The sequence below is a fragment of the Pinus tabuliformis genome, chromosome 9, assembly GCF_031772625.1.
Source record: "Pinus tabuliformis cultivar Carrire ecotype Pingquan chromosome 9, CPIR1, whole genome shotgun sequence".
Lineage (NCBI taxonomy): Eukaryota > Viridiplantae > Streptophyta > Pinopsida > Pinales > Pinaceae > Pinus > Pinus tabuliformis.
In genome coordinates, this window is record NC_142307.1 from 1,545,215,276 (window position 1) to 1,545,235,976 (window position 20,701).

Here is a 20,701-nt window from a genome sequence, read left to right on the forward strand (position 1 = left end):
CTCCAAGAGACTGTAAATATGCAGTGGTTCTTATCTTCCAGTGAGTAAAATTGTTCCCGTCAAAGACTGGTGGCCTGATGTGTGCCTCTCTTTCTGGATTAGCCATTTTGATGGATCTTTTCCTTCAAGCGATCAAGCTTCCTCTGAAGGACCTGCTCTGATACCAATTGTTGGAAATAATACTGAGAGGGGGGGTGAATCAGTATTATCAGATTAATAAAACCTTTTCAATTTCCTACTCAGAAACATATACGCGACTTCTGTTAAGTGAACCAGCGTGTACACGCGACTGTGTCTAAAGCAACTAGCGTATATGCAGATATCTTATGATTCAGTTAATCTTATCTTCAGTAAATGCATCAGAACATTATTAAGCAATTTAGGAGTAAACAGGTGCAGTATAACAGAACAGAATCATCACACAAGAGCCACACACATGAACACCATGATATAAGGTGGAAACCCAATGTGGGTGAAAACCACCTGCTGCAATTCGTCTCTTTCTTTCTTTAATGAGAAACTTCTTTTACAATATACTGGTGCAGTCCTTTACCAGTATGCAGGCTACAACCTGCAGAGGGCTACAACCCTCTCTTTCGTTTTCCAACTACTTTTGGAAGGGAGCTACAATCCCCTCAGCTCTTGTACTAGCTGATCCATTTACTAGTACGTAGGTGCTGACCCTACAACCTTCAGGGACCACGTTTCATCAATTTTCAGACTGGATCCAAGAGTACAAAGCAAACATTACCGCAATACAATCATCAACTTATACTTGCATCATAATTCATTAAACAACCCAATACCGAATCACTGAAACCCTGTCATCAAGAACACAGAACCCAAACCAGAATCTAGAACTCTGCAACAACCACCAGAATCAGCAACAACCTGAAATATCAACCCTTATCATGCATACGCTACTTCACTGTACCAAAACCGCGTGTATACGCGCTTTCTCCAAAGGCAACCCGCGTGCAGATCTAGAAATGATTACTTCTGCCTTTGCTGTCAGATCCGACCCTTACCAAGCGTCCCGAACAGATAACCAACAATACCAGATCCTCTCACTGCGTCAGCCACACACCATCCATGCTACTTTGCCTAGTGATCTTCTCCTTATATAGCTTTAGGCCTTGTTCAATACCAAGAGCCAAAACCATAGAAACACAATACCATCAACTTCAATACTAGGGATCGACACGCCCGTCGAGACACAATGGTCCGAAACCATAGGCACAACTTCCAAGGACTAACCGCCATGGACCAAAGGTACGTTTCCACATACACGCGCTTTTGCTGAAGCCAAACTGCGTGTACACGCTGATTATCCTTGCTGAACCTGCGTATATCTCTTTCTTGTCCTGCTGTACTGAGATCTGTCTTCTAGTTAAGTTGTCATCACCTGTACCAGTCTCTGAGCACCTGTACCAACCTTCTGAGTGAGTTGCCATCAAGGACAACACTTGAATCATAATGCCAACAATCTCCCCCTTTGGACTTGATGGCAACCACCACACCAAGTCACTCTCCCCCTTTGACATCAAGGGCAAAGGGTGGACCAAGATATTCTCTTCCTTGGTATACCTTCTGCTGACCATACTGCTGTCCATACTCCCCCTGAGTATATGCTGAAATCTCCAAATGTGCTCCCCCTTTATGTATGCCAAAGTGTACCAATCTATCCATCCTGCTCTTGCTGAAAAGTGCTGTTCATGCTCCCCTTGACTGTAGGCAAGATCTGTAAAAGATGTTCTACAAGAAGAACAAAGACTTATACATCATAGAAGACCTTCCTATCACCAAAAGACTCAACATACATTCATCACCCAACCTAGTGGGGATATCCCAATATTGACTCATTCACCTAACCATGTGAAGATACATGATAATACATGAACATTTCATCATTCATCCCAGGCATAGTGGGGAAACCAACATAGGCCGTTACATGACCTTGACATCATAAAAGAGATACATGACATAGTGATGAAATATCTAGACCAAGACTTATGAAAGCCACCAACAGCATCATGATCTGTACCATCAGCCTGCAATACCATTCCTAAACAGTAAGATGTATCATTTAGCTTTATAGACTTTATCAACACCTTCTAACCATAATGCCAACAATGCATTATTCGAAGAATATTCTCCCCCTGAGTGTAAGCCAACCATGTCTGAACCATTTCCTGAGTCTGTTCTGCTCCCCCTGAGCCTGAGCCAACCATGACTGAACCTGGGTCTGTTCTGCTGCCCTTTCTTCATATACGCGACTTTGCAGCCTGTAACTCGCGTATATACGCGACTTGTCTTCAGTCTATCAGCGTATGCAAGATGGAATACTGAATTTCATCACTTTCAGATTCCCCTGTGTCTGTTATGTCAGCTGTCTGAGTTATCCCACACCTTTCTGTCTCTGTCTTCTTCAATTCCTGCAACTGTGATGATGTATGGTCCCCTTGTCTTGAATTTTGAAATCTGCTTCTGCATTCCCTTGCTTTATGCCCATAGTTGTTGCATGTATAGCACCTTATATTTTTCATGTTCCTTCTATCACACTCAAATGCTTTGTGTCCATATGCATTACAGGCAAAGCAATACCCTCTGAAATACCTGGGATGAGATGATCTTTCTTGAACCATTCTACTTCTGCATCTGGCTGCAACATGTCCAAGATTATGACATACATAACATTCAACTTTATTCAGCGGAGGAAATAATCGTCTATCACGTTCATAGTTAGGAGTAAAGGATCTTCCTTGAGGAATTTCTTTTCTTGGTTGTTCCTTGAGCATTTCAGATTTCTCATTAGAGTTTCTTGTCTCACCTTGTGAACTAGATTCACCTTCAACATATTCATGAAAACCAAGACCAGTCTTGATAGCAGGAGATCTTTGACTATTAAGAATATCATCCAAGACTTTAGAACTATCTTGAAATCGTAAAAGCTTATCCTTTTCTTCTAGTTTACCTTTCAAGATATTTACCTCAACTTGATGTTGTTCTTCCTTTTTCAGATACTGCTTCCTTAGGTCTTCTTCAACTTTTCTCCCTTCTTCTACTTGTCGCTTTAGTTTGATCACTTCATGTTCTTGATCTTCAAGATCTTCTTTTAGAGAGAGGATCTTTGATTCAAGTCTCTGAATAGTTGTGCTCTGATCTTTTGCTATATCCTGCAATTTCTCCCTTACCCTGGTTTCCGTTTCCAATAGTTCTTTTAATTTGGCAGCTTCTTCAGTTTCTGCATTCTTCTCTTCATGTGCCATGAGACTTTTAATATCCTCGCTATCATTGGATGAAGCATTCTTCTTCTTGTGCGCCATGAGACTTCTAATATCTTCACTATCATTAAATGAACTTTTAATATGGGAATAATAGCTTCTACCATCTTGTTCATATATCCTTTCTTTGTTATGAGGACATCTAGCAGCATAGTGACCAACTCTACCACATAGAAAACATTTGAAAGGCAGCTTATCTTTGAACCGTCCAGTTCCACGTTCAAGATTCTTGACAAAATTTACCTCATCTTCTTCCTCTGACACTTCGAATGCGGCCTCTGGTGGTACCTCTAGTCGCATTTCAAAAGCAGTTAGGATCCCGTGAAGCTGTGACATGGTAAGTTTTCGCACATTCTCCTTTTCTTCTACGGCAGATACTTTAGAATCAAATTTAGTAGACAGAGATCTCAAAACCTTTTGAACTAAGACAACTTCCTCAAATTCTTCACCCAGATCCCTCATACAATTCACAATCTCATCCATACGTAGGAAATAATTAGCTACGCTTTCATTACTTCGCATCTTAAGAGTTTCATACCGGATTCTGAGAGTTTGAAGCTTCGCTATTTTTACCAGATCATCTCCTTTGTAGCTTGTAACGATTTTGTCCCATATTTCCTTAGCTGATTTGAGATGCATGATCTTCATAAATTCTGATTGAGTCAAAGTACCCAATAGGACATTAACTACTTTGGCATTGAGCTCATATTGCTTTTTCTCTGCTGGATCTGTAGGAGTTGCTGATGGGAATTTGTATCCTCCTTCTATGAGTCCCCAAACTTCTGCTCCAAGAGACTGTAAATATGCAGTGGTTCTTATCTTCCAGTGAGTAAAATTGTTCCCGTCAAAGACTGGTGGCCTGATGTGTGCCTCTCTTTCTGGATTAGCCATTTTGATGGATCTTTTCCTTCAAGCGATCAAGCTTCCTCTGAAGGACCTGCTCTGATACCAATTGTTGGAAATAATACTGAGAGGGGGGGTGAATCAGTATTATCAGATTAATAAAACCTTTTCAATTTCCTACTCAGAAACATATACGCGACTTCTGTTAAGTGAACCAGCGTGTACACGCGACTGTGTCTAAAGCAACTAGCGTATATGCAGATATCTTATGATTCAGTTAATCTTATCTTCAGTAAATGCATCAGAACATTATTAAGCAATTTAGGAGTAAACAGGTGCAGTATAACAGAACAGAATCATCACACAAGAGCCACACACATGAACACCATGATATAAGGTGGAAACCCAATGTGGGTGAAAACCACCTGCTGCAATTCGTCTCTTTCTTTCTTTAATGAGAAACTTCTTTTACAATATACTGGTGCAGTCCTTTACCAGTATGCAGGCTACAACCTGCAGAGGGCTACAACCCTCTCTTTCGTTTTCCAACTACTTTTGGAAGGGAGCTACAATCCCCTCAGCTCTTGTACTAGCTGATCCATTTACTAGTACGTAGGTGCTGACCCTACAACCTTCAGGGACCACGTTTCATCAATTTTCAGACTGGATCCAAGAGTACAAAGCAAACATTACCGCAATACAATCATCAACTTATACTTGCATCATAATTCATTAAACAACCCAATACCGAATCACTGAAACCCTGTCATCAAGAACACAGAACCCAAACCAGAATCTAGAACTCTGCAACAACCACCAGAATCAGCAACAACCTGAAATATCAACCCTTATCATGCATACGCTACTTCACTGTACCAAAACCGCGTGTATACGCGCTTTCTCCAAAGGCAACCCGCGTGCAGATCTAGAAATGATTACTTCTGCCTTTGCTGTCAGATCCGACCCTTACCAAGCGTCCCGAACAGATAACCAACAATACCAGATCCTCTCACTGCGTCAGCCACACACCATCCATGCTACTTTGCCTAGTGATCTTCTCCTTATATAGCTTTAGGCCTTGTTCAATACCAAGAGCCAAAACCATAGAAACACAATACCATCAACTTCAATACTAGGGATCGACACGCCCGTCGAGACACAATGGTCCGAAACCATAGGCACAACTTCCAAGGACTAACCGCCATGGACCAAAGGTACGTTTCCACATACACGCGCTTTTGCTGAAGCCAAACTGCGTGTACACGCTGATTATCCTTGCTGAACCTGCGTATATCTCTTTCTTGTCCTGCTGTACTGAGATCTGTCTTCTAGTTAAGTTGTCATCACCTGTACCAGTCTCTGAGCACCTGTACCAACCTTCTGAGTGAGTTGCCATCAAGGACAACACTTGAATCATAATGCCAACAATCTCCCCCTTTGGACTTGATGGCAACCACCACACCAAGTCACTCTCCCCCTTTGACATCAAGGGCAAAGGGTGGACCAAGATATTCTCTTCCTTGGTATACCTTCTGCTGACCATACTGCTGTCCATACTCCCCCTGAGTATATGCTGAAATCTCCAAATGTGCTCCCCCTTTGTGTATGCCAAAGTGTACCAATCTATCCATCCTGCTCTTGCTGAAAAGTGCTGTTCATGCTCCCCTTGACTGTAGGCAAGATCTGTAAAAGATGTTCTACAAGAAGAACAAAGACTTATACATCATAGAAGACCTTCCTATCACCAAAAGACTCAACATACATTCATCACCCAACCTAGTGGGGATATCCCAATATTGACTCATTCACCTAACCATGTGAAGATACATGATAATACATGAACATTTCATCATTCATCCCAGGCATAGTGGGGAAACCAACATAGGCCGTTACATGACCTTGACATCATAAAAGAGATACATGACATAGTGATGAAATATCTAGACCAAGACTTATGAAAGCCACCAACAGCATCATGATCTGTACCATCAGCCTGCAATACCATTCCTAAACAGTAAGATGTATCATTTAGCTTTATAGACTTTATCAACACCTTCTAACCATAATGCCAACAATGCATTATTCGAAGAATATTCTCCCCCTGAGTGTAAGCCAACCATGTCTGAACCATTTCCTGAGTCTGTTCTGCTCCCCCTGAGCCTGAGCCAACCATGACTGAACCTGGGTCTGTTCTGCTGCCCTTTCTTCATATACGCGACTTTGCAGCCTGTAACTCGCGTATATACGCGACTTGTCTTCAGTCTATCAGCGTATGCAGGATGGAATACTGAATTTCATCACTTTCAGATTCCCCTGTGTCTGTTATGTCAGCTGTCTGAGTTATCCCACACCTTTCTGTCTCTGTCTTCTTCAATTCCTGCAACTGTGATGATGTATGGTCCCCTTGTCTTGAATTTTGAAATCTGCTTCTGCATTCCCTTGCTTTATGCCCATAGTTGTTGCATGTATAGCACCTTATATTTTTCATGTTCCTTCTATCACACTCAAATGCTTTGTGTCCATATGCATTACAGGCAAAGCAATACCCTCTGAAATACCTGGGATGAGATGATCTTTCTTGAACCATTCTACTTCTGCATCTGGCTGCAACATGTCCAAGATTATGACATACATAACATTCAACTTTATTCAGCGGAGGAAATAATCGTCTATCACGTTCATAGTTAGGAGTAAAGGATCTTCCTTGAGGAATTTCTTTTCTTGGTTGTTCCTTGAGCATTTCAGATTTCTCATTAGAGTTTCTTGTCTCACCTTGTGAACTAGATTCACCTTCAACATATTCATGAAAACCAAGACCAGTCTTGATAGCAGGAGATCTTTGACTATTAAGAATATCATCCAAGACTTTAGAACTATCTTGAAATCGTAAAAGCTTATCCTTTTCTTCTAGTTTACCTTTCAAGATATTTACCTCAACTTGATGTTGTTCTTCCTTTTTCAGATACTGCTTCCTTAGGTCTTCTTCAACTTTTCTCCCTTCTTCTACTTGTCGCTTTAGTTTGATCACTTCATGTTCTTGATCTTCAAGATCTTCTTTTAGAGAGAGGATCTTTGATTCAAGTCTCTGAATAGTTGTGCTCTGATCTTTTGCTATATCCTGCAATTTCTCCCTTACCCTGGTTTCCGTTTCCAATAGTTCTTTTAATTTGGCAGCTTCTTCAGTTTCTGCATTCTTCTCTTCATGTGCCATGAGACTTTTAATATCCTCGCTATCATTGGATGAAGCATTCTTCTTCTTGTGCGCCATGAGACTTCTAATATCTTCACTATCATTAAATGAACTTTTAATATGGGAATAATAGCTTCTACCATCTTGTTCATATATCCTTTCTTTGTTATGAGGACATCTAGCAGCATAGTGACCAACTCTACCACATAGAAAACATTTGAAAGGCAGCTTATCTTTGAACCGTCCAGTTCCACGTTCAAGATTCTTGACAAAATTTACCTCATCTTCTTCCTCTGACACTTCGAATGCGGCCTCTGGTGGTACCTCTAGTCGCATTTCAAAAGCAGTTAGGATCCCGTGAAGCTGTGACATGGTAAGTTTTCGCACATTCTCCTTTTCTTCTACGGCAGATACTTTAGAATCAAATTTAGTAGACAGAGATCTCAAAACCTTTTGAACTAAGACAACTTCCTCAAATTCTTCACCCAGATCCCTCATACAATTCACAATCTCATCCATACGCAGGAAATAATTAGCTACGCTTTCATTACTTCGCATCTTAAGAGTTTCATACCGGATTCTGAGAGTTTGAAGCTTCGCTATTTTTACCAGATCATCTCCTTCGTAGCTTGTAACGATTTTGTCCCATATTTCCTTAGCTGATTTGAGATGCATGATCTTCATAAATTCTGATTGAGTCAAAGTACCCAATAGGACATTAACTACTTTGGCATTGAGCTCATATTGCTTTTTCTCTGCTGGATCTGTAGGAGTTGCTGATGGGAATTTGTATCCTCCTTCTATGAGTCCCCAAACTTCTGCTCCAAGAGACTGTAAATATGCAGTGGTTCTTATCTTCCAGTGAGTAAAATTGTTCCCGTCAAAGACTGGTGGCCTGATGTGTGCCTCTCTTTCTGGATTAGCCATTTTGATGGATCTTTTCCTTCAAGCGATCAAGCTTCCTCTGAAGGACCTGCTCTGATACCAATTGTTGGAAATAATACTGAGAGGGGGGGTGAATCAGTATTATCAGATTAATAAAACCTTTTCAATTTCCTACTCAGAAACATATACGCGACTTCTGTTAAGTGAACCAGCGTGTACACGCGACTGTGTCTAAAGCAACTAGCGTATATGCAGATATCTTATGATTCAGTTAATCTTATCTTCAGTAAATGCATCAGAACATTATTAAGCAATTTAGGAGTAAACAGGTGCAGTATAACAGAACAGAATCATCACACAAGAGCCACACACATGAACACCATGATATAAGGTGGAAACCCAATGTGGGTGAAAACCACCTGCTGCAATTCGTCTCTTTCTTTCTTTAATGAGAAACTTCTTTTACAATATACTGGTGCAGTCCTTTACCAGTATGCAGGCTACAACCTGCAGAGGGCTACAACCCTCTCTTTCGTTTTCCAACTACTTTTGGAAGGGAGCTACAATCCCCTCAGCTCTTGTACTAGCTGATCCATTTACTAGTACGTAGGTGCTGACCCTACAACCTTCAGGGACCACGTTTCATCAATTTTCAGACTGGATCCAAGAGTACAAAGCAAACATTACCGCAATACAATCATCAACTTATACTTGCATCATAATTCATTAAACAACCCAATACCGAATCACTGAAACCCTGTCATCAAGAACACAGAACCCAAACCAGAATCTAGAACTCTGCAACAACCACCAGAATCAGCAACAACCTGAAATATCAACCCTTATCATGCATACGCTACTTCACTGTACCAAAACCGCGTGTATACGCGCTTTCTCCAAAGGCAACCCGCGTGCAGATCTAGAAATGATTACTTCTGCCTTTGCTGTCAGATCCGACCCTTACCAAGCGTCCCGAACAGATAACCAACAATACCAGATCCTCTCACTGCGTCAGCCACACACCATCCATGCTACTTTGCCTAGTGATCTTCTCCTTATATAGCTTTAGGCCTTGTTCAATACCAAGAGCCAAAACCATAGAAACACAATACCATCAACTTCAATACTAGGGATCGACACGCCCGTCGAGACACAATGGTCCGAAACCATAGGCACAACTTCCAAGGACTAACCGCCATGGACCAAAGGTACGTTTCCACATACACGCGCTTTTGCTGAAGCCAAACTGCGTGTACACGCTGATTATCCTTGCTGAACCTGCGTATATCTCTTTCTTGTCCTGCTGTACTGAGATCTGTCTTCTAGTTAAGTTGTCATCACCTGTACCAGTCTCTGAGCACCTGTACCAACGTTCTGAGTGAGTTGCCATCAAGGACAACACTTGAATCATAATGCCAACAAGAAATTCACAAATTCAAACCAAAAGACAAAATTAAAGGCGCAATCAACTGTCAACAGCAAACACACTTACTCTTAAGATCAAAACGACACTTACGACAGGTCTAGATCTAAGGGCGACAATATGACTAGTTTACTTTTGTAATGGGAAACTGCAAATGATGTAACAAATACACAAAAACAAATACAATTTCTTTTATAAAACTGAGGCGGAATTAAGGCAAAGAAAAGGGGTTTTCAGATAGGTACACACACTGATAACAGGCTGCAAAAATCAGAGATAAAACTGAACAAAATGAAGCAAAGAACCACAGCTGCACAGGGCAAAGGCTGATCAGCGCACTTGTTGCACAGAGAAACTGAATTGCAGCGCAGGTAGCCCTCTCGGGACCTACGTTGAAATGCAGAACCTCTTCACAGAGCCTGCGCTGAAGCAGAAACAATAATTTTCTCTGGGTTCTTGGTCATGGTTTGTAGTTTAATCTATGGTTTTTGGCCGGATAAAAGCTATCAGTAAGGTACAATTAGAGGGATGATTTAAAGGAGGACTAAGAGCTATCACAAAGGGCAATTAGAGCATTTTTGGATGAGCTGTTCAGATCATAAACAGGCCCAGTGAATGGACTAGAGTAGCAGATCTCTACTTTGCATTTGTAAATGGCAAATGCAGTTCGATTCACCACTCCTAAGTTTATGAGAAGAACAACAATAGAAACACAAATAAACTAACTAGATACGATCCCCAGTGGAGTCGCCATTTTGTTGTTGGGAAAAGTATCTATTCAGAACGCCCCTATCCCACTCTAAGGTGTGATAGTGCCTTAGCAACAAACAAGGAAAAACTTCTTGAGTATTCTTCTTTATGAAATGTAAACGAAGAGGAAGGATAAACTAACCTGTGTCTTGCACTAGTTTGTTGATCCAATCGCTTCTCTATTCAATAGCTCCCAGCTCCCTGCTCCCTTACCGGCCCAGCTTCACCAAATTCCTACAAGATCACAGAAGAGAGAAACTACACGAAGATATAGATTTACATTCATAAAAAGCTTAGGATCAGATTAAGCTAAACATGCAAATATAACAAAACATCATTGATACACAACATGTAGGAGAAACTCAAATAGTTTTATTGATATGATAAGAAAGTCCAAGAGGAGATACAACCAAGTGAGTCCCGATCTAGCATCTACCTCCCAGCAAAGGAATCCATTCCTCACCTCCAACAAAGCATAAATCACCCAATGCACTAATCTCAATCTCAAACCAACAGCAATTCTCTGCAAAGTACAAAATTCCAGCCTCTGGATCTCTGGGATGAGGGATCCATATATAGATGTAAGCAAAGAGGATGAGTCAGCTTATGTTTTGAGTTGTGGCTTCTCTCTGTCAGTTCTTGCTTCCACTTGGAGACTGAGAGCCTCTTACTCATCACTGGTCGAATTCAGTGAGGCAAGTGTCATTGGAGAAGATTCTGGAAGCTTCCATTGTCTCTCCACCTTGTTGAATGACTCTGCCACTTGTCATTTCCCGCTCAACGCACCTGGGTAGTGCATTCAAGTGCGTTGCAACGCACCTAGACAGTGTATTTGTGTGCTTTGCAACGCAGGCAACTAGTGGAGCATCTGAATTGATCTTGATTTGACTAGTTTTGAGTAGTTTTTGGTGGAGAACTTCTGGGAGAAGCTGTCATTGGTTGACCTTGTTTCTTTAGGAGCTGGAACAACATCTTTAGGGACTTAGGATCCCTTGATTTATGGACATTTCATGCTTATAGCTGTAAGGCACAAAAATGTCTATAACACCTATGTTCTCTCCACAACTGTACTGGATCCCTAGGTTCAGCTCTTACCCACAAGTCTAATCCATTTTCTTGCCTTTGGAAAGCATTATAGGCTTTAAGCCATTTAATTTGATTAACCCCAAATGAACTAAATGCCTGCAATTGGATATCCCCAACAAAAGGGCCGGGTTCAGCTCGGTCTCCTGGTCTAATACAAGGTTATGCAAATAAAACTCACACAGTAATCTTTGAACTTTTACCTCGTAGTGCTTACAACAGTTTATAAAATCATCGATGGTATTAATTTGTATAGGAGCACCTGCTTTAATAGCCTTTATTTTCAATTGAAAATATCATTCCATTAAAAACAAGGCATAATTCTTAGCAAGGGCTCTACATGCTAGAACATCATTGTACAAAGAACATAAGGTATCCATCTACTTGATAACTATATCTAACCTACAAGTTACCTTTGCGACTTTTTCTTCTTCCCTTCGCCACCCTTCAAAGGCCTGGCTTTTGGATAGACTGACGTTCCTTAGCTATTACTGTAGCTCTTCATACCTTTCTCGAGGGACCGTTTGCTCTATGAGGTTTTCTGCTGCTTGCTGAGCTTGCATCAAACCCTCTCGTAGGGTTACCATTCTTAGATCACTATCCCATACGGTGGTGGAGACCATGAGATTTACCTGAATTTTCCTATTGGGTTGTCTTGCGTTCATGGCCCGTATTTCTCCCGAGGGTTGTGCCTCTGTCTGAATTTCTTTATCGCAGGTCAATATATCATCCATTTGTATTTCAACATGGGTAACAGTCAAATGTTGTTCCTTTTGATTTTGAACAGCAGACTGCTCCTCAACAACATTTGGAACAGCAGCCCGCTTTTCGACAGGGTTTTGAACAGCAGGATGGACTCTGGTCCTCCGATCCTTTGTCTTGAGGGGTTTTGCTGGAGTGGTTGCATGTTTCCCTCCCAAAGTCCTTTTTACCCTTTTCCTTGCTTTCAAAATCCTAATCTGCTGTCGAAGCTGAACTATTACATTCAGTAGTCTTTGTTGTTCTTTCCGTAATTTCTTAATTTCTTCAATTTCCTTAGAAGGAACAGTAGACTGTTCACTGCGGCCTGGACTATGATCTGGATCAATTCCCTGATTTTCTCTTTCTGGTGCTTCTTCGTTGCTCTGCTTTGGTTGCTCCAGGGCAAGAACCCTAGCTGGTTCTGTTATTTCTTGGGTGACTTCCTTTCTGCCTCCCCTTCTTCTGGAATTTCTTCTGATGTCGTCTGGCTAGGAACAGATTGTTCTTGTTCTGCATCACTTCTCTCTCCTGTCATATTTTCATCATGAACAGGCTGAATCTCCTCTTCTACCTCCTCAGTATGTAAGTATTTAGGTGCATTTCTATGCTGAGAAGAGTGTTCCTTTGGTTCTTCTTCAACATGAAGATCTAGTGGGATGGAAGGTTGGCCATATTCGCCCGTATTGGCCAAAATTTTGGCCAATTCATCTTCTCTCGATGGATTCTGCAATGTGTTGCCTTCCTGCTGTTCCGTTTCCTCCTCCTGCTCAGGTTGCTCGGTTTCTTCCTCCATTTCTCCTTCCTCATTTTCCTACATTCCTTTCTCATTGTCTTCTCCTTCTAATATTGGGGGTTGCTCATCCCCTGTATCGTCTATCTCTACAGGTTGGCTAGTATCTCCTTGGGAATTTTCCAGCCTCCCTTTTAGCCGTGCTAGTCGGACCGATTTCCTTCATTTTTTTTGACACTCAGGTGTACTGGTGGCATGTTTATGTTTTGGGGATGGTGTGGTCAATCCTCCATCTATCATGGCAATTAGCTCTTCCCAGCTGCTCTGTTGCTAGGTAAGGCTATGGCTAACTATTAACTGTATCAACCGATGATGACTAACAATTGATTCTACATGGTGTGCCTTTTTCATGCTCCGTGCAACGTCATGAAGTAATGAATTCAAAAATGTAGGTAAATTTACATAGCATTGTTGCTTTAATACAGCTAAAAGTTTAAGGTGTCGTGGTCTTACCACGTCTTTTCTTCCTTCATAAGTGATGTAGCTTTGAATGGTCTTCGCCAATTCCACCCATGGTTCTCCTAATGCTGCTGATAGAACCCCCTTTCCTCTAATTTTCAGGCTCTGGCCTTCATCTTGGAAGGTTTCTATGATCTTCTTCAATCTCTCCTTCTTTAATGTCCATACAGGTCCAATAGCTGGCAGTCCTGAGACCTCTCCGATTATGTCATCGATGACTGCTATGTGTCTCCCCCTCACTGTGGAGTGATCCTCTTGCAAGTTCTGCAAGAATTCAATTGCTACAGTCTCGTTGGATTCCTGTAAGCGTTTGAGATAAGTTAACCACCCTGCTCTTGCCAAGATTTCCCGTGCAGCATCAGAGACTGTTGACACCTGTGGTTCTCTCTAAATCGATCTTCTTCCCATGTTTATGGTTTCGCTGTAAAATCTCAGAATTTGACAATGGAACACCAGCTATTCACACTGTTAAAACAGAGAGAGGCTGACAGACGCAGGACTCGCTCAAAATCTAAAGGGCTTTACTAATGCCGCAGAGCATACTATGGAAATGGCTTAAGAACAGCAAGCCATGCAAAAATAAAAAATAGTATACCGTTGAGTCATGCTATTTCCAAGTACACAATTTCCCGAATAGCGGTCTGACATGTAATCCATGGAATGATGAGGTTAACCTCCCCTCCCGCAATGTGATAGGCCATCCCGGTCGTCAAATAAAGGAGCAGCATGCCATTCCGTTGTGAAGCAGAGTCATAAAGGAACAACGTATGGCAATATGCCATGTTTACAAAAGTAGCAGGTTACCGAAATAGAGGTGTAAAGTCGGATCGCTTAATACGTAAGAGACTGTTGTGATATGATGCAAGGCTGGAAGGATAGGACATCTGCCGTGCATACAGAGTCTCATGCGGTCATTGTCAATTGTTCTGTCATGATTGGTGATAATAGATTTACATGCATTGCATGGTTCAGGAAATAATATACATTCTTCTTATGCAATTTATCACTAAGGTATAAGAAACATAAGGGTGCTGATAACTACCTATTGGTGTAAATAATGTGACTTCAATACCATTAACAGTGCTCTGCTGCCGACAGGTGTCCATAACCTTGGTAGAGTTGTTTATTTCACCCATGGAACCATGATCCTTTGTGTATGCTTAGGAAATGTTGTGCGATGTCAAAATGTAGGCCATTATGCTAGCTTGGTGACCAGTTAGCCATAATGCCATTCACGAGGGAGGAGCGAAAGGTGGGTAGGCTGGCTCGTGATGAGACCTCCTATTCCAAGGGTTATTTATTTGATATACCTTTTGGACCATATCACTGGTGTGGTGGCCATAGTGGGAATGCCACTTCACTTTCTTCCTCATGATCCTGGTACGCTGGCTCTTGATGAGACCCCCTATCCTGCATTTGACAACTTATATAAACAAGTCATTAAGACATCATTGTTTGCTCTTTTTTCTTTCTTTTTCATAAACTACTTTCCCATTTATACACAAAGGGTGGTTCAACACTACTTAAGAGTAGGAATGGTGGAAGAAGTCTTAACATCTCAATAGGAAGATATAAACCCTTTGCTCTTATTCCTGAATAATAATCAAAGAGGATTAAAAGGAACCAACATGATAAAGATAACCAATCAGAGCAGAGTTAGTGGAACAATGACAACAAAAGATAATGGGTAAGTGTGTCCTTCCCTCTGTCCTCTTACCAATTCAGAGCAATTTCTTATCAAAAGAGTGATTTTATAATTCACCGATTTCAGTTATGATTTTGTATCCATTTCATAAGTGCATAGCTATATTCCAAAATACTTGAAAGAACATGAACAATATGCATCCTTAATTTAGAACAGAAAGGGGAGCAAGCATAAGTAAAATGAATACAAGGATGTTGTTGTTTCAAAAAGGAAAAGCAAAAGAATACAAGTGGTGTTCCTTTTGGAAAAAGGAAGAGCAGAAAGCACAAATGTTGTTCCTTTGGAAAAGGAACAACAAAAATCGAAAATGTTGTTCCTTTGGAAAAGGAACAACAGAACACACAAATGTCGTTCCTTTGGAAAAGGAACAACAAAAGTCAAAAATGTTGTTCCTTTTGAAAAGGAACAGCAGAACACAGAAATGTCGTTCCTTTGGAAAAGGAACAGCAAAAATCGAAAATGTTGTTCCTTTTGAAAAGGAACAACAGAACACAGAAATGTCATTCCTTTGTAAAAGGAACAACAAAAATCAAAAATGTTTTTCCTTTGGAAAAGGAACAGCGGAACACAGAAATGTCGTTCCTTTAGAAAAGGAACAACAAATATCAAAAATGTTGTTCCTTTTGAAAAGGAATAGTAGAACACAGAAATGTCGTTCCTTTGGAAAAGGAACAACAAAAAATCAAAAGCAAAAAGCAAAAGTGTTGTTCCTTTGCAAAAGGAACAACAGAAAGAAAAAGTGTTGTTCCTTTGGAAAAGGAACAGCAGAAAGCACAAAGTAAAGAAAAAGAACAAAATTAAAGCAAAATGAACGGCTGATCCAAAAGGTGTTGTTCCTTTGAAAAAGGAACAGCAAGACGGAAATGCTATCCCTTTGAGAAAGGGAACAACAGAAAATAATAAAATTGCTGCTGCTCGGAAAAGTAACAGCAAGGTGTTAATACAGAAATAATTCAACAAAACAAAGAAATTATGTACAAAGTGTAGAAAGAAACAAATGACTTAATGAATCATAGGTGAGGAAAACTTCTCTCCCACCCCCAAAATTTCCATATCAGAGTCTTGGCGTAGCTATTGGTAGAAGGACTCCCGAGTGAATGGTTTGCGATAAAGACGAACTCGGTTGCCATTTTCCTTAAAGGCATATCCAGAACCATCAATAGTGATTAGAGTAAGAATACCATTGTTGTGTACCTTATGGATTTCGTATGGTCCCAACCAACGAGTCTGGAGCTTCCTGGGAAAGTCCTGAAACCTAGAATCATACAAAAGTGCCCAGTCTCCTTCGTGGAAGACTTTATTTTTAATGAGAGCATCATGCCATTTGTCTCGTTGCTGTTGGATCAGTGCAGTGTTTTGGAGTGCAGAGAGCTTGATTTCATTGAGGTCATTGATCTTTTGTAATCGATTAATCTGTGCCTCAGTTAGATCTAAGCCAACTTCCTATGTTGTTCACAATGTTTGGATTTCGAATTCTATGGGGAAAATGGGTTGCTTTCCAAACACTAATTGATAAGGTGAGTAATTCGTGGTACTTCTCCATGTTGTTCTGTAAGCCCACAGTGCTTCTGGTAGTCTGGCAGCCCAATCACGTCTATCTGATGCAATGATTTTTGTTAGGACTGTTTCTATTATTTTATTGATGCTTTCTACCTGACCATTTGCCTATGGGTGGTATGGAGTAGTGATTTTATGCCGGACATGATAGTTTTTGAGTGTTGCAGCTATTTTGTTCCCAGCAAACTGTGGTCCACCATCGATAATTATATCTCTTGGAAGACTGTAGCACACAAATATATGGAATAGGAACTGTATGAAAGAATCCTTTGTAGCTCTCGGCAATGCCTCTGCTTCGACCCATTTGGTGACATATTCTGTTGCCACCAAAATATATGTTTTCTGGTTTGAGGGTGGGTTAATTGGTCCAATGAAATAAAGGGCCCATAGTTCGAATGGTTCAATGACTAGCTACGGATTCAGGGGCATCTCATGGGACTGACCAGGGCGTCCTGCTCTCTGGCAACTGTCACAAGCTTGGACGAATTTCTTTGCATCTTTGAAAATTGTAGGCCAATAATACCCTGTTTGCAGCACCTTATGTCCAGTTCTGCGATCGGCAAAATGTCCGCCACATGGTCCGTCATGGCAGGCTTTTAAAATGTCAAAGATTTCATCCTCCCGAACGCATCTTCTGATATGCATATCTGCCCCTCTATGGAACAGGTAACCTCCAACCCAAGAGAACCGAGCACTCTGCTGAACAATCTGTTTCCTCTCATTAGGGGTTAGATGTTTCGGTAGTTTACCTACTGTTAGGTAATTGGCAACATCAGCATACCAGGGCATTTTAGCAACAACAACAAGCATATGCTTGTCTATAAATTGATCTTCCACTGCTGCTGCATCAATTGGCTTTGGCATTCTTGGGAGAAAATTGGCTACAAGATTTTCTCTTCCAGGTCGATCCTTGATTGTAATATCAAATCCCTGCAATAAAATCAGCCATCTAGTTATTCTGCCATTCGTGATAGGCTTGTTTGCTAAATATTTTATGGCAGAATGATCTGTATACAAGATAACAGGATATCCAGTAATGTAATGTCTGAACTTATTAACAACATGTATTATAGCTAGAAATTCTTTTTCAGTAACAGTGTAATTTAGTTCAGCAGGGGATAAATTTTTGCTCATATAATAAATTGCATATGGTTTTTTATCCTCTTCCTACCCAAGGACTGCTCCAATGGTTGTATCTGAGGCATCAGATGATATCTGAAATGGCAAATCCCAATTTGGTCCTCAAAGGACTGGGGCTGTGGATACCAGCTTCTTCAGATCCTGAAAAGCACGTTCACATTTTTATGTCCAAAGAAAAGCAACATTACCTATTAGTGCATACAAAGGTGCAACAATATGCGAAAAATGTTCTATAAGCCTCCTATAATAACCAGAAAATCCAAGAAAACTGTGTACCTCCATTTGAGTGGTAGGAGTGGGAATAAGCAAAATTATTTGGATTTTGGCTGGGTCTACCTAAATGCCAGCTGCTGAAATATAGTGTCCTAGAATAAGTCCTTCAGTCATCATCATATAGCATTTTTCATGGCTTAAACAAAGCCTGGTAGCAATGCAGTGTTGTAGGACTCTTTCTAGTGTGTCCAATGCTGGATCGAAATCGTCTCCATACGATGTAAATTCATCCATGTATACTTCAAGTCCTTCATTTATTAAGTCTGAAAAAATGCTGAGGATAGCTCTTTGGAATGTTGCAGGAGCGTTGCATAAGCCAAAAGGTAGAACTCTGTAGGCAAATGTTCCCCAAGGACAAGTAAAAGTGGTTTTGTCTTGGTCTTCAGGGGTAATTTGGATCTGATTATATCCACTGAAGCCATCTAGGAAAGAAAAGAATTTCTTTCCTGCCAAAGTGTCTAATACTTGATCAATGAATGGGAGAGGGAAGTGGTCTTTTTGTGTTGCTTTATTTAGTTCTCTGTAGTCCACACAAATTCTCCATTTCCCATTCTTTTTTGGTACTACCACAAGCGGAGAGACCCATTTACTATCGGATATAGGATAGATGAAATTGACATCTAAAAGTTTTTGAAGTTCAGTTTTTACCACATCTTTTAGATGAGGATTAAGTCTCCTTTGAGGTTGGCGAACAGGACTCACATATTTTTCTATGTAAATGTGGTGTGTACATAATTGGGGATCAATTCCTTTCATATCAGGGTAGTCCCATGCAAATGCTTCTTTATATTTCCTCAATAAATGGATGAGCTTCGTTTCTTGTTCAGAGGTGAGGTTGGCATTAATGTTTAAGGTTTTTCTAGGTTCAATTTCCACAACTTTACTATTTGCAACAGAGGTAACAGGTATTGTTTGATCATGTGTATCTTTAAGAGGATCTTCTTCTAATTCGTTATTGAATGTTGCCTCTATCATGTGACATTGTGTGTGGGATCTGAGTTCAGTTTGACTAATAAAACTATTAATGGCATCGTCTTCTGTTTGGTCTTTGAAGTCAAGTGCCTCTTGTATAGTTAATGGAGATCTAATGTTATCAGTAAGGTATGATACAGGATGCTTATTAGTTTTGATTATTGTGACACTCGGCTGTGCTAGAGGATATAAAGCTAAGTTCTTGATATTCGCCCCTCTCGTTATGGTCATATTGCCTTGTTGGCAGCTAATATAGGCATCGGCAGTTGCAAGCCAAGGTCTACCTAAAATCAATGGGTGTCAATCAAGTCAGCTTTTGGGATTTATTATCAGAAAATTAGTTGGATATTCCCAAGAGTCAACAGATACCATGACATCATGTAGTGTGCCCTCTGGCCTAACCACAGATCGGTCAGCTAGTTCTAGTAAGGTAGAGGTGGGTTCTACAGATGTAATGCCTAGCTTTTCGCAAGTAGTAGTTGTTAAGATGTTGATTGCAGCTCCTAGATCAACTAAGGCATTGGGGAAGGTTTGACCATAAATTTGTACGATGACTGTTGGATTTCCTGGGTCTTCATATTTAATGGGTGTTTCTTTTCGTGATAATAAGTCAGATAGAGTACCAACTACTTGGACTCTTGGATTGTTTGCTATATTCCTCGGTTTCTTTACACACAATTCTTTGATAGTCTTTGCATATATCGGGATGTCTTGAATGACTTGGAGGAATGGAATTTTTATGTACAAATTTTTTAATTCTCCCAGAATGTCAAAATCTGGATATTGTGTAGGTCAAGGTATGATTAATCATTCTGGGAACGGGGGAGAGGATGTGGTTGCTTGGTTATGAGTTTGTTTTTTGTTCACATCCTCTTCTTGTGACAGTTGTTCTCTGGGTAACTGATTTTCAACATGGGCTGTCTTATCTCCCTCAGTTTCAATAATACACCCAGATCTTAGCTGAAGATCATTACACTCCCTTAGATCGGCTCCTATTTCTGATGTTTCTACTATTTGGACAGCTTGGACCGGTCTATTATTTGGATTAGGGTTGGGTTGTGCTGGGAGTTGCGGTCTCAGATTAGACTGGGGATTTTGTTGTAAGGCTAGCAGTGTAGGTTGAGGGAGCGAAATGGTTCCTACTGGCTGATGCATCGGTCTTTGCCAATTTTTCTGCCAGGCTGGACTTTGTGAAGTAGGGGGAGTCCATTGTGCTGGGTATACATTACTTTTCCAATATGGTGGGGCACAGGGAAAATTCAGCCAACTAGATTGGCTTGCCTGATTCGGCCACGGGGTTGATGAAGGAAACGACTGTGGTGACCAATTTGGAAACGGGGGTTGAGGTTGATTTTTCCACATATTATATTTTTGAGCATTATACTATGGAGACTGAAAAGAAGAAGTTGGGTCCGAAAACATACCGGCGCTGGTTGAGCAGATACACTGATTCTGGCTCTTCTTCTTCTTCCTTATATACTGCCTTTAATCCGGGAAGTGAGGGGCAGCTTTCCGTAAGGTGATCTTTTGTGCAGATGGCACATGTTTGGACTGCATCTAGTGGACACTCCTTATGGCTATGTTTCTTCCTGCATTGGGGACAGAA